At 37.4% G+C, this 27,346-nt stretch overlaps 1 protein-coding gene across 1 annotated transcript in view; it reads left to right on the forward strand.

The window, feature by feature from the left end:
* Positions 1–3,622: 3,622 nt before the first annotated feature.
* Positions 3,623–27,346, forward strand: part of LOC134538761 (leucine-rich repeat-containing protein 24-like) — a 182,483-nt gene continuing 158,759 nt past the window's right edge. The window contains exon 1 of the mRNA XM_063380248.1: positions 3,623–3,866. The gene's annotated coding sequence lies outside the window, so the exon portion shown is untranslated. The remainder of the gene's footprint in view (positions 3,867–27,346) is intronic.

Below are 27,346 nucleotides of genomic sequence, written 5' to 3' on the forward strand. Positions count from 1 at the left end.
ACAAGTAGCGCAACAATATTTGGTACTTTTGCGTTGTTTGTCTTCGCGACAAGGCTCACACAATTTCCTTTTATTGTTTTGGTCGTTCATCTCTTGTGATTTGCTGTTCGATTCCCTACACTTGAGAGGCTGCTTGGTTACTTCTGTCAATCTGTGCCGAAGTGTTATGTGTAAATTCTGTTTTTCAGCACTGCGTCGTGTCATTTCTTCTGAAACAAGACCTTTGGCAAGTTGGCGTAAAAATGTCCTGCGGTTGGCTACAACATAACCGTTTCCAGAGTAAATGACTTGTGCGTTGATACCGGCCACATTGAGCATAGCAAAAAATATTACCAAAGGCCACCGCCGAGCATTTCTCACCACGTTATACGTTGCACACAATTTATCCACCGTATACACACCACCTTTAGTTTCATTGTAAAATGTTACGATGTCCGGTTTTTTTGAAGGCCCAGTAGAATCATCGATTGCATCGTCAAAATGAAGGCTGGATATGAGAAATACATTTTTGTTTTTCCTAGGAACATAGGAAACTAAAGTCCCTTCTTTTCTGAATCCAAATATACTGGACTTTTCACTTCTGTTAGCCATGTGTTTGAATACGTCAGGGATTTGCCATTTTTTTTTCCAGTGTGGCAACAAGGGATAGTTTTTTATCGGCCAGATCGCTCAAAAGTGGAAAATCACTGAACCAATTATCAGTAGTAACATTTCGTCCTGAGTTGACTATGGGCGATACCATCCTATGAACAACATCTGTACAATGATTACTGACAGCATACGGTCCATCTGGTTGTTTCCCAGCATATACTTCCATGTTGAAAGTGTAATTCATTTTGGAATCTACAAGTGCAAAGATCTTGATTCCATATTTGGCAGGTTTTGAGGGAATGTACTGGCGGAAACCGCAACGACCCCGAAATGCTTCTAATTTTTCATCAAGTGTGACATTCTCTCCAAGAGAGTAACTTTTCTGGCAATTAGCAACAAATGTTTCAAAACATTCTCGTATTGGTGCAATTCGATCTAGTTCTTTCCTTTCATTTCTCGTCTCTTTGTTGTCAAATCGAATACACCTCATCAAAAATCGGAAGCGTTTTAAGGACATGGTGAGCCTAAATGTTTCAACACCATCCCCAGAGGGATCCCAAAGGTCTTCTAAGTTCAGGCGTGACCCACGATACACACCAGCTAGGTACAACAAACCCATAAAAGCCTTCATCTCTATTACATCCGTCGAACGTGCATCTCTGAGGCGATTAAATTGAGGTCTTACAAGTTAAATATGTTGGTTTGTCCATGCAACAACAGAGTCGAGTATTGACTCATCAAAAAGAATAAGCCAGGTATCTAAAATGGTTTCAGCATTCACTGCTGTTCCTATAACCCCAGGGATGTGTAATAACAAATTTTGCTTACCTCTTCTCCTCTTGTTCGGACATGGGCATTTGTTCCATTGGTACGAATCGACGATCTTACCATTTTTATTACGGTTTGCCATGTAGTAAGATGCATTACCGGGATCATCACCATCTGATTCATTACAGCTTTGCTCAGTGTCTGAATTTTCCTCTCGCTCGTGTATCTGATCTTCACTATCAGAATCAGATTGTTCTCCAAAGTCCTCATCTCCCGAAGTGTCATCAAACAGCATACTATGGATTTTCTTGACGTCTTCAGGATTATCCAAGTTATAAAATATTTTTTTCCCAGCCATCCTGAAACACATATTGTAAAACAAACACATGAAGTCTCGTCACACCTACTAGGTGATTCTATTTTTTCAGTAGTTAATGTTAAATTCACAATCTTAGCTAATAAGTGTGTAATTGAATAGAATTAATAAGCAATTTGGTGAAGATAGCAATTGAAAATATCATAGTCGAAAAACTTACGTCAGTAGTCGCGCTGCACCTGCAGGGTGAAAATGGCTGCCACAGCCTTGAAGTAACTCCGTCAACAGTCATGCATGAACTAACCAGAGAAGAAACAAAAGTTAGGAAGCTAGACGATAGCAGCCCCCTCCCCGACACACGACCTCGTGCAGGGAACATAAACAAGATAAGAATGCACCTGTGAGGCGCGCGCGCCTAACGGAAGGTTAAATGTATTTTTCAAATGTTAATGGGAGGTTTTTTTGTAATGTAAGTTTATTTAAAATAAAAGAATTTGATAAAACTTTATTTTTGATGTGTATGATCTTCGCTCTCGGTTTACGGAATTTGGTAGGAGTAATTGCGTGAATGCGACGGAAGTCAAGGAAGCGAAATGTGTAACAACCACGGTACTGTCATTTATTAACCAAAGTCATTTGTTAACAAAAGTTCACATCGACAAAGGGTAAAGATAAAGTATTTATTTTCAGTGAATTTCAAACAGATAAGCAGTATTTTAATAAAATTCCTTGTCGAAAACCAGGTCCAACATTTTTTTTTTTTCAAATCTTATTTGCTTTTATCGGAACCGTTTCTTTATATAGTTTCAAACATCGCTCTGCAAATCGAAAGATTCGTTAGTCTACACAGCTGCTCCGACAACGAATTCTAGCGACGGGTGCGGAAGCTACAAATGATTCGCGTCCGTGCACCAAAGTTCACCAAGACAAATTAAAACCAATATAGTATTAACTGTGTTTTTTTTTAATTTTAACAAAATGCAGTATTTAAATAACATTTATTTTCGAAAATCAAGTTCAAAGCAGGGGTTAAATATTTTACAAATTTATAAATTTAAATATTATTTAATACTCGACGCAGATGCTTCGGCGTCGAATTCTACCGGAGGGTGCCTAAACTACGTGTTATTAACATATATATAGTTGAAAACTTAATGTGTGTATTGTTAACATGCTCAGCATTATTTAATGATGCTTCGTTAAATTTCGTGTGCGAATTTTGTATTGTAATTTTATTTTCAGCGTGGAACACATGAACGTGCTCGTTTTTTTAGATTCGATGTTACATATTACTGGCGAGTACTGAAATAATCACCCACATTTGTTTTATATTTTATCTGTAAAGTAATTTACGTGAGATTAAAAAAACATAAACTTGCGAAAACTACTGCGTTTAACGCAAGAGAATAATTTCCCTGGTATTTTATTGGAAAGATGTGAAAACTAAGTATTGAATGTTTTGCAATTTTGTAGGCAACTAAAAAATAACAACCGTAAGCCAGCATTGGCTGAGGGTAGATAGCGGGTTTTTACCTTTCAGTCACCAAGGCTATTTATAGAAGTGGACTTGATTCTTCACGGGATGCGCCTGGTTGCACGTGTGCTTTTATTTCATCTCCCCGAACCTACAACCTTTCAGTCTCTTCCTCTCTCCATCCAGTTCACCGGCACGGTGCTTCGGGCGGAAAAGAAGTGCATTGCATTGTCCCTGATGTGCGCTGTATCTCGGCTCGCTCGCTTTCATTTCCGTTCGGTGCGGTGCCGTGATGACAGTCCGTGAACAACCTAGCGCGACGGCAGACAGGCGGCCCGCTCCACTACAGATGCCGCGTCGTCGTTGTCACTTTTATCAGTTCTCCCTTTCCCCCCACCCCGCTCCCAGACACCGCCCGCATGACAGGTCTGCCACCCCTTGCACGCTAACTCGCAGGAGGAGTAGTCTTCAGGCAACAGTCATCTCGCAGAGCTCGAGCTGGAGTGTTCGGTGCGTGCGTGCGAGGAAGCCGCTCGTGAAACGCTGCGGTTTATCTTTCTTTTTTTCAGCAGCTGAAAGTTCTGTCGGTTATTTTAACATTCAAACCTTCCTCCCCTTGTTCGGCGTCTCACTGGTGTTGCGCGCTGAGCGCGGCGTTTGAAAAGCGGCTCTACTATTGGATTTTAACCAGCACATTTCTTCAGAACACTGCGTCAGGTATTTTTTTTATAAAATTTTATTCTAAGTTACCATTTGAGCATCTCAGGACATCTGTAAATTATTGTATCTGTTTGCAGTTCTGCGAAATAAGTGAAATGTGATTCGGACTGTGTAGGTTATGCGATGTAATATGAAACTGGATTTATGAAATTGTGTCGTAAATAGCAGGAATGAATAAACCAAAGATTCAAAACTCAGATTCTAAATTAACATTTATTTTTACGTAGATGAGCTTGAATTTGCGAGGGGGGGGGGGATGAAAGGTGTTGATCCACGTGACTGGAACCTGTTGGCTGTAGCGTAAACTTGAACTTTAAATAGCTTTTTGATCGCGCAGTGAGTCTATAAATAGTTTGCAGTAGCTTTTCTGATTGCGCGTAGAACATTTTTTTAACGCTTAGGCCGTGATATAAATGGTCATTAGTTATTTTGTAATTTGTAATTTGGCGGGATTCAACTCGAAGTTATTCATCCTTCTTTTTTATCGCACACAAAACAAAAGTCAGAAGAGTTTTAATGTAAATAAATAAAGTTTCACTAAAGGAATTTCAGAGATGAATCTAATGATTTTTAATTAAGTAATATAAATATATATACACACACATACACTTAAAGAAGTTAAGTGGTGTATTTAATTTTAAAAGAATTCATTTTGATTCTGAAATTCTTTAAGCGAAACTTTACATATATATATGCATATATACACATACATACAACTATGAATTATAAACTTTAATTTTGTGATTTTCGATTAATGAAAAATGCGAAATTTAGAATTAACGCTATTCGTTATCAATTTTGTACCCAATATCGTGTAAAGAGACAATTTTGTGTACAAAATCTGCAAAACAAAACACACAGCCTTGGTGTTCCTGTAACTTTTTAAATTCCAACGTTTAATAACTAGGAGGTAAAGTTGGCTTAGTTCCATCCTTATTTTTCTTCCCCACATTTCACCGCCCATGCGTTGTGGGCGGAATCAAAGCGTACAGGAGTATCCATAAAAAAGGACCCAAGCCAAAGGGTATAAATAGGCATAAAATTTGCTGCCCTGGCCTTATAATTGGGCACAAGCCTAAAAGTACAGTACTGGCCATAAAAGTGGCACATCTCAAATAGTACAGAACTGGTCATAAAAATGCATGAAAGAAAACGTACATATTTAGCCAAACAGAATGCATGGTAGGAAGGGTACAGCACTGACCATAAATATGGTAGATAGCGTTAATCACTAGCCATTATAAATGCAATGATGTGATATACACTACTGACCATATACAATCATGGCAAAGAGTATACAGCACTGTCTAAAATAATTGTGGAAGAAAGCATAGAGCACTGGCAAAATGGCCAATGAAACCACAATTTTTTCGCACAGATTGATATAATATTTATAAGGCATAACAATAATTTTTAGGTATAGAGATTGTATAACATGGATTTGTGCGATGTCTGCTACACACTGAAATTTAAATATCTGTGCTACGCAGCGTACAATACTAGCAAAATGAACCTGAACCACAAGGAAACAATTTTTTGCACTAATGTATGATAATTATATTTTAACGGTATAAAAATACTTTATAGGTATAGATCTGGTATGCCTTTGTGTTGATAAACGTGTTTGTTACACACTGATATTTAGAATATTCGTGGTACGCAGCGTACAGCACTGGCAAAATTGCCCTGAACCATAAGTAAACACAAGATTGCGCACTGATGTTTAATATATGTTTAAGGTATAAAAATACTGTGATGGTACAGAGCTGATATGACCTTCATATAAAAATGAGTGCACGATTACCAAATGGAAAATCTCAGTTAAGTTTGTTATTAGGCTAATTTGGATCAAAGGGGTAGTAGAACAGGTTATGTTTTTCGAAAAACTGAAAGATCATCGTAACTCCATTAAAAAGAAAAATAAATGCATATGTTCAAAATTATTATATGTTTCTCATAGGAGTAGTATGTGCCAAAATACTTGTTTAAAAGTTTTATTAAGGAGTGAAAAATATATTGATTAAAATACAATAATATTTTAGTTGTTACAGCATTAAATCCGTACGAATTAAATTGTAAACCTTCTAAGATTAATCTTGAAACTTTTCTCCCAAAATATATTTGATAATACAAGCGCATATTGCAAGAGGTAAAATTTTATTTAAATGAACTTTTTTTTTTATTCAAAGTAGGTAAATAGAAATTCCAAATTATCATGTGCCTGTAGGCCAAACAAAGGCTTTTTTTTTTCGCTGCTTGCATTGCCCGATGTTTACGACTAATATTATGCTGGAAACACACAGCACGATAGCACGATACGTAGGACGCGACGCGACAACAAAATACCGCGTTATTGTGAACATGCAGTTCTCACCGGCCCGACGAATAAAATTATGCGAATAAATACACGTACGTACATACGTAACGAACATGCGACAACCATAAACGCTTGCAGGTATTTTAATCGGCATAATATCGACATGTTGGAAAAATCTTTAAATCAAATATGTAACTGTCAGCGTGGAATGACATTTTATCATAAAATTGACAAAGTTAAAGGTAGGGCCTGCCTAATCTGTAATAAAATGTTACAGGAACGATTGGGCGATGAAATATATAAACATATTTAATATGTCTGGAGAGCGTATTAACTTTGTTCAGACAGTATTAAGTTAGAGCAAATAAACTGTGTTTACAAGCAAGGGCGTAGTAGGGGATGGGCAGAATGTAGACCATGACCCCTTCTAAAAGCAGATTGTTTTATGTGTAACATCTTAGCTATCGGTATACGGCATTTGGTAGGAGTAATTTGCGAATGGAACGAAAGTCGCATGAAAAGGAAAATTATGACCACGTGCTGCCATCTGTGGCGAATGGCGCGAACAAATGTTTACAAAGCCGAAGGGAAACTTTAAAGAATATCATGTTTAAATAATTTTTTACAAGATATGCAGCATTTTAATGAAATTCCTTTTCGAAAATTAGGTCCAATGCCAGGGTATAGTTTTTTAAAGTCTTTTTCGCTTTTATCGAAGCCATTTTGTTATTTTCATTAAATAGTTTAAAATTCCGGTCTGCAAATAATATGATTCGATAGTCAGCGTAGCTGCTGCGGCAGCTAATTCTAGGGATGAGTGCGGAAACTACGTGTTATTCTTGTTCATAAATTTAGTTTAAAACACAGTTAGCGTATATTTATCACGTTCGGCGTTATTTTAAAGAATTCTTCGTTAAATTTCGTATACGAGTTTCTTATTATAGTTGTATTTACAACATGAGAAAACACACACATATATTTGTTTCAATAATAATGCTACTCTTATAACCAGCCTACAATGACTCAAGTATGGCTCAATTTTTGGTCAATGCAAATGCAAACTAGGAGTAGCCGTGTCTTTAAACACATATTAGGACATACAATCTTAAACAGTGGTTCGAATTGTAAGGATATATTCTTTCATAAGAGAAAATTTATTTAAGAATTTCAGATTTGGAAGAAGCACTGAAAAAAAAAAAAGAATTTTCCAAGAATTATACTTTTTCTCTTTCCTTGTGGGTATTAATACATAACCCCCAGGCCTCCCAGTAACAGGTCCATACAAAAATATATAGTTATAACAAGCTTCGACCCCCTCTTTCCAATACCTTGCTACGGACATGTTTACATGTGTAGTTTGCCGAGGGCAAAGTCGAGGTTGGACGTCTCCGATCGTGCTAAAGAGCGCCTGAAAATGCGAAAGGAATAGAGAGAAGAGGGTGAGTAAATTACGATGTCCGTCGCCTCCGTCCGTATCAATCCGTCAGTCACGTGACACGTAAAAAGATTCTTAAATTCATACATTTGACGAACGAATAAAATTACAACCTCCAAATGACTGCAAAGTTTTGAGTGACAAATATTTAACAGGTATTAGAAGTTTTTGAAGTTTATTTAATCATTTCGGTTCTTACATCATTATTTTTGTACCTTTTTTAAAAAAAAAATTGAATGTTAGGTTTTGAAAGAAAAATCGTCCAACTCACAGAAGTGTAACTCTGAATATGTTGAAATAAATACAAGAGTGAAAAATATTTTAATAATTTATTTATACATAACGTTCAATAGGTATTTAATATTAACATAAATATTTTATGAGTTATAAGTGATGGCTAACATGATTATCAAACCAATAGTATTAGGCAATATAAATTTTCTCAACAGTTGGCAGCATGTATAAGGGAAAATATTATGACGGACATATGGATTGTTGCAAATCGCTCGGCGTCTGACGGACTATCGGATCGGACGGGCGACGGACGGACGGACGTAACAGGCTATTGTAATTCCGCCTTAAAATTAGGAAAAGCCTTAGTTTCACGTTCCGTTATATAATCAGGTTTACTAAATTTTCGACCATACCTCGTTTTGATTCAACAATTTTCAAACTAAACTATACCTTAAGCTTTCATGGTCAGAGTAATAACTACTTATTGGCTTTATGGATTGAGGGCACGTCCGTGAAAATAATGGTGCCTAACGTTACGTCATGCTTTGATGCAGCCATCGACATGAGAGATAAACAACTTAAATCATAATGTATGGGTCACTATTTATATCGGTCAAATCAGGAATAGCCTTCTTAATAGTTGCTCAGATTTACCCAGTAGTCTGAAATCAGCAACTAACTTCCTCCCATACGGGGACCAATCCCAGTTCGGCTGTGAATGGTTCGATATGAATACAATACCAGAACATCAGGCCTTCTGTTGTTAACTGCCCTTGAAGATGTCCGCAACAAGAAATGCCGAAATGTCAATCACCATTATTTTCGCCCATAAAGCCAAAAATATTTTTTTAAAAATACTATTGTTCAGAATGACTGATATCGCATGCGTGATTTATCCGTTGTGTTGAACATAAAATATGAAAATAATTTATGTTCATCCATTTTTGGTCCATCAAAAAAAAATAATATTGAGTTTCATTTAGTTTTTGGATGTTTATGTTGCGTAAATTTGACTTATTAAAAAGATACATTTTATATTTACTTTCACATCCCTAAAATTAAATACTATCAGAAACAAGAGATTATTTAATAAAATTTCGAAATATGAAAATTAATCTTATCCTACATTGCTTGAATGTAGATAGTAATTATTAAGTTAGATAAACTGTGTTGTAGGCTAATCCTGAAATATACGTATTATTATGTTTTTCAGTTTTTTAATATCAGCACAATATATATTTTTATGCCTATTTATGTGTATTGAACGAAGTGGAAATAATCACATCGAAAATCAACATGCATGTTTACATTTTGTTTGCGCTTAGGGTCTGCGCACCGTCACAGTTCACGCATGTGTGTTACTGCCTGAATTCCTTAGGCGTCAAACACCCAAACACCCAGACTTAGAGGTTAATATGTGAAACGTACCTTTTGCGAAGGTCAACTTGATTAACTGTCTTGCCTTGCACCAATAAATTATTGCGAGTTTCTACACTGCAGATATACATTTGTATGGAACGCTGGATCGTTTAAGGGTTGTTTTTTTTTAAATAATTTATTTAGATAATTGAATAAAATGACTTACCTAATAAAGTTTTAAGCATAAATTTAGAAATATATAAAGCTATAATTAAGAGGAAATTAGTATATCTGTGTGTGTTTTTTCGTTCACGTATGTCCGCAGTGAAAGTTTTATTACAATTCTAGAAATACAACAGAGTCAAACGAAATTTTTAAATCACGATATAGCAGCAAATATAAATAGTACATTACACGTCATTACCTAACGTCATCTGAGAAATAAAATTTCATTTAGTATTCATTACGAATTATTTTTATTACATTATCCATGTTATATTTAGATTACAATATTTTATTAATAATATGTATACCTACAATAATTTGTTATTAAATTTATTAGTTATAAAATGTAACATGATCATAAATTAACTTCAAAAAGTATAAATAGAACGTTAATCACACTTATTGTAATAAACTTAAAAAAAATAGGTTAGTGATGCAATTTTCTTTTTACTTTTAGGTATATTTATTTAAAATGAAAGTTAAATACATTTGTACTACTAAGTATCAGTTTTTATATCATTTTATATGCTGAGTAAATAAAAAAAATAGATTTTGCCCATCTTAATATACTTGGAGACAGCAGAATTATGAAAACTAATTTTGTTCAAAATTGTTATTGTATGTGTCTTCTTATTGTGAGTATATTAAAAAAAATTTAGTTATTAATTTTGGCGAAGTTTATTTTCTAGACTCTATTATAGGGCCATTAATTAGTGTTTCTTTTAGCCAGATTTTATGAGGTATATTCCACATTAAATATTAATTTAAAAATAAATATAAAAAATACAAAACGGTATATATTTTTTGCATTCGTAAATTAAAATATAATCAGAAACTACAAGAGATGTATTAATAATATATTGCATATAAAAAAATTATCTTACATTTTTGAATATGGATAGTAATTATAAATGTAATTAAACCGTGTTTTAGACTAATCCTCAAAAACAATTTAATATTTGAACATTTTAATAAAATCCTGTTAGTAGACGAGACCATAAATCAGACAAGATGACATACTTCCAACGCACGTGTGCTCTAGATGATGGCTCGCCTGACAGTGCTGGCACTACGCGATTATTTTGTTGTATCTGTAACAGTTTAATCAACGTTAGACAAGAACGCAGTAAATTTTCTGGTTATTGTCTAATTTAGTAAGAAATATTGGTATATCTTCAGGAACTTCAGACGTTTTTAAAAAAATAAATCATAAAGCTATGACCATCTGGAATAATATATTTTTACAGTGAAATATTATTTCAAATATATCCAGAAGTTTTATAATTTATTTGTAACAAACAAACAAACTCCTAATTGTTCAGTACATGGCTATGCACGGGCAAATATTATTTTCAACATTTTTTTTCGTATCTGGTCTTCAAATTAAAATTCATTTATCGAATAAACACTGTGTCCATAAGAAAAAAATATGTTTGGATCCGAAATATCATTTTTCCTTGCAAGATATGCAATATTTTATGTCAAACGCACATTTGCAAAAAGTTCAGACAAGGTTATTATTTTGAACTGTTTTCGTATCCTGGGGTTTTAATAACGCAGAGCCGAGCTCCTTTTTTTTTTTAATTCCAGTATAATGACGATGGAATACCAATCGTTTTATTCCTGGCCGGCCGTTACCTGTGGAAGCTGCTAGATTATAGAGTTAGCAGCGTCACTTGCAGCCTTCTTGTGACTGTGTTTCTGTAGAACCTTATTTCTACCTTTTCCTCTTTATTTACTATCGCCGAAGGGGTGGAAGAGCAGAGAGAGAGAGAGAGGCAGAGAGATAGAAGAAGACCGACTAGAGGGGACCCTAATGAGGCCGGAAGAATGCCTGGCAGCTGCAGAGGGGCGACTCCGCCCCATTATGTGTGTTCCTGCGCGCGCGCGCACACATACAGGGCAGGTAGTCCGGTTTCTACCTACGGACCTTGCCCGCCCGCTGCGTTGCCGCCCTTCTCATGGTGCCGCATTGTTGCCAAGTCGAAGGCGTAATTACCCACCACATCTCACGTCTGGAGTAACAACTATATTAACACTCCCTTGAAACTGAATAGAGACTGAAACGTTTAATGCATTACAACCAATTGGAACACACTTTTTGTTTCCTGATTATCTTTTTTTCAGATCGTAGGGTTTCGTGGCGAGAGTTATAAACTGTATACTTTACCGAAATTTCGGCAAGCCTTGTTGCAGCCAGCTTCAGGTGCTATGGTGTCGATCAAGCCAATATCTCCATGGTCGTGGCTTCAACCCTGAAGCACATAATAGTTTTTTTCCTTCTTCTTTTAGTAAAACGGAAGTTTAAACATATAACTACTTGTCATAATATTTTGTCCAGTTGAAACACGAGTAGGGCAGTCATTATGTTAGAATTTAGTGCAGCCGTGGAAAGAAATGAGCGTCAGAAGATTTTTTTATGATTTGGGAATTAGTGAGAATGAACTGTACATCAGTCTTCACTCATGGTCTTCACTGCGTGATTAGGGTCTATCGATATTTTAGCGGAAAAAATTAATGTACCTAAAACCCATTAAGTGGCAGAGAGTTTTCAAATATATCCCAACCTAGGCATCTGTTTTGCGTTAGCTCAGTTGTGATGAAGAAATCCAATTTTAATTTTTTGACCATTCTTTAATCCTTTACAATTGTTTGATAATTTGTAGTGAGTATAAGTAGTGAAAAACTTTGCAGAATACCATGGCAGCAACACTTATAGGGTGAGTTATCAAGAGGATTTTTCTTTAAGACGGAAATTAAACAATAGGCAGCGATCTCGCACCAATCGAGCGAGCGAAGCGTTGTATGTTTTTTTTTTTTCGTTTTGTTCCGTTCCATTTCTGATTTTGGTTCAGCGATTCTCAAACGGCTGTGTCAAGAAACGTACCGATACGAGGCAGGCTACGCCTTGATAACGCCCTGAGAGTTTATGAGAAGCGATAACGTGCAGCGATAACAAACACTTCACACCGAACCATAGACATAATTTTTTTTTACGCCGGAAACTGTCGCGCCTGTGTTTGCTTCTCTCCGAGTTCCCAGTTCTGCCAATCGACCATTTCAACAAAAATAAATTCTGTGTAGGCTGTATTTTGAACTACAGCCGCCAGGGGTTTGTTTCATGTATTTACATCGCTTTGGACTGGAATGTTGTGTATGAAATAAATATAATAATTTAACAAAAATTTATGGTGCTTTATTTTTCACATTATTTCGATTAATGTCTTATTTGACGTTCGGATGGTTACGCAGAAAAATGGCAATATTAAAAAAAGTCGCGCCAACAAACCGCGACAAACTCAGCTCTTCGTTCACAACCACTGGCCAAACTGACTCCATATCAACATCAGAATCATCAGAGAGCATATCCACGACCAGTAACAAACAATTTTCTGCATTCCTCGTCGCTTCACGCCAGGGCCGTATTTACGCGCAGGCTATCATAGTCTGTAGCCTATGGGCCCGCACCACAAATGGGGGCCCACACCACACGACACGAAAAAAAAAAATATGCTACGATTTGGAACTTCTTATATTCTTTAAGTATGCGTCGACATAGTGTCCAGTTGTTTGTGTGGATTAATTGCGCCGAACGAAACTGTTCTGCATAAATAATTTTCGATGATAATCATTGGTTTTGGTGGCACTTAATTCCTTAACCTCTAAATACTGTTTGGTTAAATTGTCTAGTTTAATAATAAACTAATTTTTTCAAAATAGAAAATTGATCAAAAATATGAGTTTTGTAGGTCAATTAAAATAAACTACCCACCCAGACCCAAGCAAGAGGCACCCACTGTTTCACTGGAAGGGGATACTCAATATAAACACCCCCCCCCCTCCTCATAGAGAGGGCCCGCACCACAGACTCAGCCTAGGGACCCACAGGAAGTAAATCCGGCCCTTCTTCACGCGAGGTATACGGCTGAGGCTCGCTCGAGCGCAAATTTCACGCCTCGTTCGGGGGATCGTTTTGCACCATTGGCTTATTTCTCTCGGCTACGTTTTTCCTCATTCGATACCCAAGACACTTCTCTGCATTTTATATAAATTTTTCTCCAGCGACTTCGCTTGTTTTCTTTCTTTTTTCCATCATAGCCTGGTTTCGTTTAGGCATTTTGCGATTAAGAGCTCCAAAACCCAAGTAAGTAGCTTTACAGTTATTCCACTCAAATAGAACCACTCGGTGCTCACAAACGAGCAACTTAAAATTTAAATCGCGCCAAAATGTCTATTACTTTCGGAGTAAGTGCTCTCACTGACTTCTTTTCTAGCACCCCACCAACGTCATTACGTCTTCAGTTCAAATGTTAACCGGTTGGGTCATACGTAACGACCACGAGCAAAGTCTTATCTACTAAGATATATTTTCTTCAAATTTGTAGCTTTCATAGTTAACGAGTTTTAAGCGGTGTCAAATCCTCAGCCGAAGTGACACCCAACCCGAGATAAAAGATATTACATATTCCTATCGGAAATTAATTTCAAAAATATCGTACGTATAGCTTGCAGAGTGGCGGTGCTGGTGAGCCGTGATTTTTGAATACGAAGCCAATCGATTCGCTTCTGTTTGTCGCATTGTCAAGCTCCCTCACCTCATTAAACATTCTAAATCACATCGGTCGCTTTTCGCGATTACAGCGCCGCATGCGATGAACGTGTGATGGTGCGCGTTGAATATAGACACACATCAACTCTATGTTGGAGTTGGCCAGATGTCTAATGTCTGAATACATCCAGGAATTGTTTTGGTAAAAACATAATTCTTCATGCACACGTAAAAATTCCATAATTTACACCTTATAAGTATGTATTTTATATCTTATGTGAAGTTTTCCAAAAACAATTTAGAAGTAGATTTATAATCAGAAATGAGTGTATGTTACACAGTAAATTTTAAACTTCTGCAGATATTTAGTGCTATTTTTTCACATTACTTATTACCTTAAAGTATATTGTCATAAAAGATCGGTACATTGTAGCTACCGTAATTCATCTGGAAAATAGTACGCTGTGTAATATTATATTCAGGTTGTAAATGTTAAATGAGCTTTCTCATCAATTCAGAACTTAAATTCAGATTGTTAGAGTAAAACGAGTTATTTCATTAATGTAATTATAGGTACTTAGTATTTAAGAAAGACAGGGCAAGTCAGACAACCCTGCCCCGGCTGTTTTCATTTTTATTTTCCTTGTTTGTAAAGTATCCCTATATATATATATACATATATAATACACACACTTTAATGGAATAAGGAATATTGATATCTTTGTTAGCACGTTATTCAAGACCTTATGATTTTAATTGAGTTTTATAACTGAGTGCTATTCCATACCCCCTAGGCTTACTGCTAAGGTTCCTCTCCCAAATATTTGGGCCCTGCAAAGTCTCGGTTGGCAGCCACTGCCTGCAAAAGTCAGGAAATATTCGAATCACACAGCATGTGGCAACACTGAAACGTGTACGTCAGAAGTTTGTGCTCCTGAATATCTTTCAATGCGACTGTTTAAAAAAATAACTCTGCAGCTGTTTCCTAGCTTGTCATCTTGTGTGAGCGTAGTAGGTTTTTTTTAAAGGTTAAATATTTTAACCCAACCACATCGCATCTCGCTCATGAAGAAAGCGTTTTCGCCAGAGCTTAAATAGACCCACAAACATCACACTAAGCAAACAGCTTTCTAGAAATTAAATTTATTTAATATGCAGGTATGTTGCTCGCATAACACAATTCTTACAGAATTATATCGGTGATGTCTAGAAGTAAAAATGTTTTTTTGTTTATCTGATAGTAACTTTTAATTTAAATTAACGACTAAAATTTAAATTTGATTAACTGTTCGTTAAGAATAAAATTTTGGAAGACTGCTATTGTATTTATTTTGTAACGGAATTGATTACAAATGCCTAGATTCAAAGACTTATTAATTGACGTAGCTGATCCGGCAGCAAATTCTAGGGGCAGTCGCGGAAAAAAACGTGTGATTCACATCAAGAAATTTAGACTAAAACACCATTTGCGTGTATTTAACACACTTGGCAATATATTAAAGAATTATAAAGTAAGTCTTTAAAAACTACAGCGGAATGCACACACGTTTCCTCAAATTCGTACCTTTTGAGACGAAGAACAAAATGTTCGGAAATTTCAGGGCGTAAATTGAATGGCTGGCAGGGAATGCCGAAAAAAAGCAATTTTTTTCGTTAAGAAACACGTTCTCAGAAACAACATCCTGCAAAGTTACAGGCGCGAACAGTAGCGCGCAAATTTAAAGATACCGCGCTTTGGGCGTCACCCCACTGGCTGAGAAGACGCGCGATCGCAGCCAATAGCGTTCGAACCATCCGCGGGAAACATTCGATGAGGCCGAGCACAGACGCTTAGGCCTGTTCTACAATGACGTGGAAACGGAGATGGATCACGTAAACGGAGATGGAACTTCAGAAGATTTCACTGTCGCGTTTGCTGCATCCGCACAATGCATGAAAACGTAACAAATGGAATCCAATGGGATTTGGATTCCCAGGTTACAAAATATTAATTTAATCAGAGCATAGCACAGGGTTATTTACATTTATAATAAAATAAATGACAAATCAATAATTAACACTAGCAATGCTTGTACTGGAAACAATTTGTAACGTATTTAGAAATTAAACAAACATGGCTACCACGGCAGTAAAGTAAATGGACGAGCTCATTCTCCGTCTGTGTCCCATTATAGAAACTCTGTTCCACAAGATCCGACTTGGTTTACATAATCCGTTCCAGTTTCCGTGTCATTGTAGGACAAACCTTAAAGCTAGCCACACGCAGTCTGGTGTACGGCAACCATCCTGGTGTGCAACTCCCGGTTTCCAACCGGCTTTATTCAAGTACCTGTGAAGGAAGTGGCGGACGCAGACAAGACTGCGACGCGTGCCAAGTTTTGAGCTGGCTGGCGGCCCCGCATGGCCACTGACGTCACGCGCCGTCCATTGACGTAGGGCAAGCCACGCGTGCCTGGCCGGATTACAAGAGACCTCGCTACCTACCCCCTTCCGCTTCCCCTGCACCGTCCGCCTCGGGCTATTGCCACCTTTAGCAGTCTAGAAATTCCAGGCTTACAGAGGACGCTCCGAGGAGTGCTGTGAATAAGCGCAGCTGTTTCGGGTGTTTCGGGTGTCGTGTCGGCCAGCGATGACGCGACACGTCACATCCGCTCTTGTCACTTCGAGAAGGACGCCACAGGTATATAAGCGACGATGCCGGCCTCCGCGGGAGTTCCGAGAGTTCGGAGAGTTCTGCCAGTGAAGGGAATTTCGGTATCGGCGAAGGGAGAGAGAGATCCTGTCGAGAGAGGCGCGAGGAGGAGTGACAAGACGGCGAGAGTGCGACTGAGTGGCGCGTGGTTGTGTGTGTGAAGACAGGCGCGTGGTAAGGGGCGAATCACTTTCGAGCCGAGCTCCAGTGAGGAGTGAAAACTGCGGTACTTGACAGACATTGAGTGACTTGCGAATAAATGATTTTAATTGCAAGTGATTGGTGATCAGATATTTTTTAAGTAAAATTATTTATTAGTAATGTAAATATTAGTAGTTAATGAAACTGTAAAAAAACCTAATTTGGGCTATCCCTTACATACCCAGTTCCCCCAAATTATACAGGTAATATATATATATATATATATATACAAATTGTGCGTATGTGTTTATGGGTGTGTGTGTCCCCGATGCAAATTTAATAATTTTTTCTAAAGTATATCAGTGGATGCAAAATTTTAAAGTTGGGGAAACTGCGTCCCCTACTGCTACAACTAAAGGCCCATATGTTATTTGGTTATTTTCAATATTAATGTAAAATTTTTGGGACATGTGCAAAACTTTTATTTTTTTATGTGAAAAATATTAGCTCTCAGTAGACGAAAATTTGTGGAATTATTTTTGTGAAAATGGAACAGAATTCGATGAACGGGAATGTGTAACCTAGATAGCAGATATACGACCCTGTGTACTGACACTGTCGTAAATATTAGGGGACAAAGCAAACGTATAAGAGTGCCAAATGAAACTTAATTGTAGTGAAACCACCACGGAATATATTTAGTAAACTCTAACAGTTATATTAAAAAAAAATCTTTAAGATTTGTAAGTAAAATAGCGTTACGAAGATAAAAATATGTATTCTTCTTACTCATTCCTGGGAGACTTAGTGGAACAGTGGTAGATCGTGCACATGTTGACATCACGAAACATGGTTTAAATGTTACGACTGGAAAAAAATAATAATTTTTGATACCATTATATAATATTATTTAATAATAATTTGTATCAGATAACTAAGGTGAATTTTAGTTTGTAGGAAGCATTTACAAACTGATTTAAGTCGTTTAGGCAAAAACAAAGAAACAAACCTTTTAAAAAAAAAATTTGTGTTTTAAAATGTTTTATGTTCATATTTTATTAATGTCCTAGAGTTATAAATTCTAACGTTTGTGGATACTTTAAAGTATTAACTGTTTAATGAATTTTAACAAAATGAAATGACGCTAATAAAATTACTTGCCGAATATCAGGTCCAAATTCGCGGTTTAGAATTTGTTAAAATCTTTATCGCTTTTATTGGAGCTGTTTCTAAAAGTTTAAAATTTTCTGTTTTTTTTTGTCATAGTTTCAGGCAGCGAATTAAGCGGCGTGGCAGGCGCAAAAAAGTGTGTTATTCGCGTACAGAAAATTTGATATAGGTAAAGCGTATATTTTTTTAATCAGTATAATTTATCATGGTCGGCTTTTTTTGAAATAATTCTTTAAATTTCGTGTCCGAAATGTAGATTATATTGTATTATATGTTTAAATGCAATAAAAAGAACATGAATTTACTCGTTATCGAGGATAGATGTTTACACACCATTGGCAAGTATTGAAAGTCTCTCTCACATTTGTTTACTTATTTTTATATAGGTTTTTTTTTTTAACTTAGCTCTTGTTATACGGCAGTTTGTTGGGAGTAATTTCATGACTGCGACTGAAGTCAAGGAACGGAAATGTGTTACAACCAAGGTGCTGCCTTCTGTGATGGATGCTGCGAACCTAAGTTCTCAAAGACAAAGGAAAACTTTATAGTACAAACAATTAAAGAATTTTAACAAGGTGAGCAGTTTTTTCATAAAATTCCTGCTTGAAAATCATGCTCAAAGCCAGTACTTAATAAGTATTTTTTTTTTCAAGTCTTCGCATTAATTTATGGTAGCCCTTTTCAGTATATAGTTTAAAATTTTGAGATGCTAATCAAATTATTCAATAGTCGACGTAGCTGTTCCGTCAACGAATTCTAGCGGTGTGTGCAGAAACTGCGTGTAGTTTTTGTCAACAAGTGAAGTTGCTCATGTTACAGTTACATATTCTATGTGTATTTGTAACATGAGAAAATGAATTTTCTCGTTACCGAGGTTAGATGTTATACATCACTGGCAAGAACTGAAAGACTTGCTCATATTACCCCCTTCCCCCTTTTAACCCCCCCCCCCCCCCTCAAAAAAAATTAATTTGGTATCCACGACTGTATGAAGTGATGTATCTCGTTGGTTGTGATTTTTTTTTGTGATGGGAGAGGGGTTCAAAATGTGCGCAATATAAGGCGTATATAAAAAAATAAGTATGCAATATCTACATATATTTTTATATTACTCATTACCAATAACCATATTTTCAATTCAGCTCTGAGCTACTTAGTTTCTAGTGACTTTGTGGGTGGCAGGCTTGAATACAGACTGGGTAACACAATTAATGCGCTTGTAACCCTTCTTCCTCCTTAAATGGAAGAGGGGTTGCGTCCCCGACTCACTCTGGGCGCGAAGGGAAAAAATAAATATTAAAACCAGGCATAAAAAGCTAAACAATATAAATTCCCCACACCACTGCCCAGGGGTCAGGCCAAAAAATTCAAAGGATATAATAGCAGAGTAACCATTAAACAAACAAGAGGCAAGACTTTGGACGTATGTTATTAAAAAATAGAAATTTGCAAAAATAATTTTTACTATACATAACCATACAAGCTTAGTTACAAAAGCTGACGTTAATAATGGCAGCATCTTATCCCCATTTGCGATACTAACAATAACCTTTAAAAAATCGTAAAAATATAAATACTGATAACAAGTATAAAAATATATAAGGGCGTGAGGCGTGGCCACTATAAAATATCAAAATTTACTGACTGCCCTAATACCAAAAATCAAACAAGACAATCAATACAAATATATAAAAAATTCTACAATAATAAAACTGAAGTACAAAAATTTATTTACATAAAGTTCTTAAACTCTCAATCAACGGTTTAGTCTTTCTTCAGATGTTCGTTGCTAAAGACTTGCCAAAAAAACAAAGTTAATATCCTAGGCGTGCGCTGGCTTCCTGACCTTCCTCACCAACTCCAGAGTCTAATGCCACGCCGGGCCATAGGTACGAATTCACAAAGGCGTGAACGATGACCAAAAAAAAATTTTCTTATTTTTTTAAGGGAAATGTAGCAAAAACTCTTCACGTAACATAACTATGTTACCACAGAAGTTTTTATCATATACTTCAAACAAAGTCTTACTTCTTTATTAACTTGCCAATGATTTCATAAAAACGTAGAATGGCCGCACCAACCAACATCAGGCTGCGCATGTAGTCCAATACCGATCGCATGCATTTAATAATACTGCACAAGCTGATATATTAGCTAAATGCAACTTTAAGTATGCAAATTCCGAAGACAAAGTCTCAAAAACAAATTGCAAAATGTTCGTTTCTTCCAAACTTATACTTTTATTACAACTACAGGCAAACGGGCGACCTTTTTAAAAAATCCCACACTGGAACAACGTGTGAAACAAATGGGCCTCTTCACCAAACTGGCTAATAAAAGTTCCGTCCAAATAAAATTTAGTATGGGAAAATACACAGTTCACTAGGTTTGCCAAAAACCAGTGCAGCACCACGAGGGTAAAAATCAAAATTGCGGCCTCTCTTTACCTTGATAAGTTCAATATCACAGGGCAAACCATTGCCCTGTCACCCAGCGTGGAGCCTCCACCCCCATACTCTTCGCCGCCCGTTGCCGTCCGGCACACCAGTCCGCGCCGTCACATGGCTCTGTCCTCGATGGTCGCTCGGCACCCACTCTCGCGACCCCAGCTGATTTTTTCTTCCCGGCAAGCCGAATGTCTCACGTCATCAGCCAACCGCCGGGCGCTCGCCAAGTGGTATTTACGTGAAACACAATCGATGTTCTTAAACTCATAATCGATAGCTACCAAACGGCGTATAACTAATTAACAGAAACAAATATAATTAAAAAAAATTTACAGATAAATTAACATTAATTAAAAAAGGCGTAAAAATACGTGAAATAAAAAACCATATAAAACTAGAGACCAGCACAAAAATAAATTACAAGTAAAAATGTGGCCCTGCCGGCCACACGCTTTATAATGATTTTTTTTAATATTTTGTGATTCCATTGTGACTTAAACACTATGTTACAGTATGTACACTGGTGTTTACAAAGTGTTTCATAAAAATTTAACTTAAAATAGTACAGCCAGTGTTCATGGATGCAAAACCCGTTATGACTGATACGTTTATTTCTGTGTGTGTGTTAGTGTGTGTGTTCGTGTGTGTTTGTGTTGGTGTGTGTGTGGGTGTAGGTTGGTTTTTAGTTTGGGTGGGAGGGTTAATTATTATATCTCGGGTGAAGGAAAGACCAAATCTGTACTAAAGTAATGTCTGTCATGCCATTTCTGTAATTGCAGTACTGTACTTAGCTACATACTAAATCGCCAAAACCGCGCTAATCGTCCAAAGCCAAACCCGTAATCGTACTACAAGCAACCCATCCTTTGTAGTGTACACTAAGCTCCTGGTAACTAATGCGTCTGACTAATTCCACAAGTCTGATCCCCGCTCTTTGCCTGCTTTCAGCGGATGGTTTGGACGTTTCATCGTTGCGACCGCGCGTCCTCTCTGCGATTTGAGTGATTCCCTATGCGCGGGAATTTTAAATTTGCGAGCCACATATCGCGCCTGAATTTTTGCAGGGTTTTATTTCCGGACATATGTTCATGTTTAGAAAAGTTGCTTGTATTGACGTTTCCTGACACTCATTAAACTTATGCCCCGCAATTTAAGAAAATATAATTTATCTACAAGAGATAAAGATAGTACGTTTTTAGTTTATACATATTAGGTATTTGGAAAGGGGGGGAATCTGAACATGTGTTTCAAAACTAGCCACGTCGGTTACAATTTTTTTTTTTCATTTTAATTTTGAAAAATTGCTTTTGTTAAGGCATACCCCGTATTAAGAAATTGTTTATTAGTAGTATTAATAGAGTTCCCTTAGGCTGGTTCCACAATGACACACAAACGAAAAAACCGTAACGAATCACGGACCCGCAGATATTTACGTTTACCTATCGTCTGCTACTTCCAAAATGCATGGGAACGTTACAAATACTAACCAATGAGATTTAATTTCATGCTTACAAAATTAATTTTATTTTTAAAAAATTGTGTTACTAGAACAAAACACATACGGATTTTCCATCTGTAAGAAAATAAATCAGTAAACAACTATAGGACACAAAATATTATTAACCTATTAAAAAGGTAAACAAACATAGCTACAACCTCATCCAAATACTTGGTATCTATTGGTCGCATGGAGTAACGTAGAATGAAGAGCTGGGCTTCGCCGATCTAATCTGTACTGATCCGTGTCTGCATCTCATGCCATTGAAGATACTCCTTTCCGTGTGGAACGTGTCTTAATGGCCTGGCCTACCTGAGTACAAATTCAGACAAAAACTTGTGATTTTAAACCGTTCAAAATACCCGAGTGGTTTGCGAAAAGCATTTAAGAATTTAAGCATTTACCCATCAAACCTCAGCGCATTCTTAAATGTTTATCGTATACAGACGATATCTTGAGCAGTTTTGAAATCGCGTGGTTTTATTCTGAAGCTCTACACATCGTATGTGCGCCCGATCAGGCGGTGCCCTTTAACTGTATTTTTATAAGAGTGAAAATAGGAAAAACGCGTGTTTTCGAAATAATAGTTAGGGTTGAAACACCCATGACAGAATCTTGAAAGCACCCAAAGGAACTTGCATTACACCTTTATCTGCATTTCTCCGCAGTATAATGTTACTAGCTGAATTACCCGAATTTTCCCGGGCTAAACACATCGTAATATATGGAACATCACTACCGAGTTTCAAGAATGTAGGAAATACACTTAAAAAACTGAATTTTTATTTTATTTTAGTTCCATTTATTGCACTATCTCAGCAAAACCGGGACGCCAATCTTCAGCTTCATTTTGTGGGAAGATAGGTAAACCTCTAGGCAAGAAGTAAAGGACGCAATAAATGATATCGCGTTATTACAAATTCATGGAAACGGTATATATTGACGAAGTTACAAACTAAACTGTTAATAACGCCTTTATTTCGTTTGCAGCCGCGAGCTTCACTAAGCGGATGGGTTTGGCCTAGGAGAAGGTTATGAATTTGCCAGACCTTACCATATGGACGGTGTGGCGGATATATAGAAATGACACAAACTAACTGTTGGTGGGTCAATTACCCACCTTCTATGATTTTCTATTATAAAATTGATTTTTCTCCTTTTTCACTCCCGTATGGATGGAATTTCACAGCTACGTAGTCTATGTCACTCTTCAGCCCATAAACTATCTTTATGCAAAATATAATGTCGATACGTTGCTCCGTTGCTGCGTGAAAGGATAATCATCCAATAACACATTTGCATTTATAATATTCGTTCAAATGCAATAGTTGCCCTATGCACGACGAGAGTTAGTCCGACGCGAAGTCCCTTGGGCAAACACTACCCGCCTCGGGACTGGAAAGCGAGACAGTCAAGCGAACTGACGTCCAAGCTCGCGCTTCGGTTTCATTCCAACCGGTCCGTCTTGTTGGCAAAGTATTCTCAGATAACTACTTCTTCCTCGTGCCTTCTGTTCCTCCCTCTCGTGGCCTCCGGGGTAGAAAGTGACCGGCGTGAAGATCACCACCACCATCACCGCCACCCGTATTTAGCCCGTCCTGTTGGCGCTGGGTCGTTGGTTCGACTACTCAAGCTTTCTCGGTAATGAAGGATAATCCACTTTACACCGTTTAAAATCATATCGAGTAAAAGTGCTAACATTTCACTAAAAAGAAAAAAAACTGATCACAACACAAACAACAAAATTCGAATTGCTGAAGGATTAATATTTTGTTTGACAAATTTAGTTAAAAGACATGATTACTTTCTGGATTAGAATTGTCACAAAGGAAAAAAAAGAAACAAACCAAATTAAATAAAAGAAACAAAAGAAAAGTAAATAAAAATTCACTAGTGAACACAAACACTAACAACAAAACCCGAAAAACAAATTCTAATAAACGTAGCAACATACCCTAAGTAATTAAGTATCTGTGTTCAGATTTCATTCAAATCCGTTCAGCCGTTTATATGTGATTGAGTAATAAATATCCGAACATACAAACTTTCACATTTATAATATTAGTTTAAGTATAGTAAGTAAGTAGCCCATTTGTTAATACAACGTGAAGATGTAACAAACATACGCAATACGTGACAAACTCATCAAACGATAGCGCGTTTAAAATTCAAGGCATCGCTATCTATTAAGAAGTTAAGATCTAAACCTTTTTTAGTGTCTTTATTTTTCTAGCCACTGCGAGATTCACCAAGCGGACGGGTTCGCACCAAGGAGAATAATACGAAGCTGCCAGACATAACTATATTATGGTGTGGCAGGCATAAAGAAATGACACACGCTATCTACCTATATGTTTATGACCTATGATATTTTTCTGTTATAAAAATGTATTTATCAATTTTTTTACTCCATAAGGGATGGAATATTATATTGTTACCGATTATTAAAATGAAATAATAATCGTCGTGGGGAAAAAAAAACTACTGGGTTCGTAAAGGATAGTCCTTTTAAAGGTTTTAGAACACAGTTTATTTTATTGCCAATATTTAAATAACTAAAAAAATAATTTTCTACAAATGCCTAATAATCAATTACACTTAAAAAATGTTTATTCCCTAGTCACTCGGTTTTTACACGCCAGACACCTCGCTGGGCCGCACCTCTGGCGCAACTCTCGCCGCAGCACCCCTCGTGGACCTCCGTTGCGGGACTCCGTCACCGCACTCCGACGCCGCCGTCGCACTACCCTTCGCCGAGGATCCGCTCAGTGCTTCGCTCGGAACTTCACTCGGGATTCTCGCCGCACCCGCAGCACTATCGCCGAGACACTCCCACCCCGGAATAACTCTCTCGCCGAGGAACTCCGCCGCACCGCGACACTATCGCCCGCGGGAAAAGCTCCAAGGCCGGAGTCCTGGGCTTATATAGGCCCAGGCGCCGCTTCTAGAATTCACGAGTGCGGTTAGGGCCAGTTGCGTCATTCCGCGCCGACCCGACGCCAGAATTATCAAGACAGGCGTTGGCAGCTCGCGTGGCGAACCGCGGAACGCCCCACAGCTGCCAGGTGTCAGGTTAACGGCGCCGAGACAGAGCGCCGCGCGTGGACAGGGAGGGGGGTAAGCGACGACTCTTGTAATCCACCAGGCGTGTGCGGCATGTCTCATGTTGCGGCGGCCACGTGACGTCAGTGGCCGTGCGGGGTCGCCAGCCAGCTCCAAAGCCGCGCGTACCGCGGCACTGCTTACGTTCGTAACAATATTAACATGTGGCATGTGTGTTAATGCAGGCGATAAAATATCTGTGTGCCGAATTTCATTCAAATCGGTTCAGCCGTTTTTGCGTGATTAAGCAACAAACATCCAAACTTTCGCGTCGTTAATATTAGTAGAATGAATTTTCACCTTCTTGTAATAATAATATAAGCAATTTTTTTTGTTTCATAGGTTTGTAAGTTTTTGAGAAGCTACAAAAGCTCTTTTTGATTGTTGCATCTATGATTGATCTGACTGCTCTCAGAACTGATGTCGAATGGATGACAAAATTTATTAATTTAAGAAGTACTTGTGAGTTTAAACTGTCGATATGGTTTATGAACATAAAATGGCTTTTAAAATGTTTCGAGAGGGCAATGATTTCACAGCGATACTGTACTAACCAACCGGATATTTCGGGTTATGAAGTCTTCTGTCTTCAGTGTGTGATCTTTAGCATTCAACAACAACAATTTGTAGGGCTAACATTATTTTAAGCGTTAAAACCCTTATTTCATAAAGAGTATATTTGATGATTATTTATATTATTTCAAGGAGCAGTAACTACATTTCCAATTTTGATATTGAGTGATTTATGTGAAAAAATTAATCATAAGATCTTTTTATGAAGTACATAATGTGAAGTGTAAGTGAAATTACTGCAAGAGCAAGACCGTAACCGAGGGGAAAGAAACTCAACCGAGTTAGGGGAGGGCCGTTATTGGTAGGCAGACAGAGAGAAGAGGTAAAACTGTGACGAGTAAAACAGAAAACTTGTGTTAAATGATAAATAATAATTTTTTGATGTAAGACGATTTTATTAAAATCAATTATTTTAATTTGTGACTGGTAAATTGTGACCACAAGTACAGTAGCCGCACGTTTGGTGTTGCCTTGGTGAACAGACAATAACTATTACATCTCGTGCATCCAGACAGGAATATAAATTAAATGAAACAGATTTTTTGCCGAATTCCAATAGGATTTTTGTAGTATTTTAATCTTACGTTGTAAGGCCGGGTTTCTAATCAGTATGTAGATATTTTCGACAATTATACAATGAATCACTGGTCGTACTTACGAAATATTTTAATAGGTTACATTAATTCTTAAAATTTGTGATCTGTGGTACTAGTGGCAATAGTAAACTAATAATGACATAAACATGAGCAAAAGACAAAAATTGGTCTACATCATTAATGTATGTTCCCAGAAGTGTACGCTTTGAGGAGGGGGAGGGGGAAATTAATTAGGTCGTTCCCCCCCCCCCCCCAAAGTCCTAAAATATTTATCATTCCCGCTGACAAATAATAAAAAAATAAAATAAAACCAAACAGCTCGCTTATACTCTGTCGTCGGATTCCATTTTGCTGTGCAATTCTTTTTAGGGCTCAGTCTCACTCACTAAGTAGATTATGTATTTCATTTTCTGTAAATTTAATCTGATATTTCTCCTGCATTTTTTGGGTCTCAATTTTGTAACCTACGGCGGGGAAGAGAAGCCCCCGATTAGTTATATCAGCTGTCTTTCGTGAGGTAAGTATTATTTTGGGGCATCTGGAAGGAATGGTATGGAATGTTCCCTTCCCCCCTTACAAATTCACAGAAAAGCGACTAATCGGGTGAAAGGAATTCACAAGATGATACTTTAAAACGCATTTTTGGCTATCTTATTATCTAAAAGTGCTTTCTTTAAAAACGCGATTTTTTTTTATAAAACGTGACACTAACGAACGGTAGATTCCTACACTAGGTAATACCTACTGCTTACGATTGTGATCTAATACGGGTTCAAAGAGGATGCTACTTACTCTATACTTAATTGTTCATTATTCGTTATTTAGAGGAATTAATGGCCGCTCCCGGCTCCTGCCTGTCTGCGCCCTTGCTGACAAGCACTTGACCGAAAGTCAGTTGGTCGACAGGTACAAGACTGCGATTTCGGTGAAATGACTTTAGTACGACTGACTGCTGCCCGCTGAATCGTCACGCGATTTTACTTCGGCAGCAGAATGCCGGGTGCGAAGAAGGCGCGAGGTCGCGATAGAGAGTAATCGCTCGCTCGTGCTTGTGTTTTTTTTTTTTTTTTTTTTCGCGGAACGCACCTCCTGCCGCGTTACACAGCACTGCACTCTCGACCTTATCGCCGCAGGACGTT

Source organism: Bacillus rossius, chromosome 14, assembly GCF_032445375.1.
Source record: "Bacillus rossius redtenbacheri isolate Brsri chromosome 14, Brsri_v3, whole genome shotgun sequence".
NCBI classification, from domain to species: domain Eukaryota; kingdom Metazoa; phylum Arthropoda; class Insecta; order Phasmatodea; family Bacillidae; genus Bacillus; species Bacillus rossius.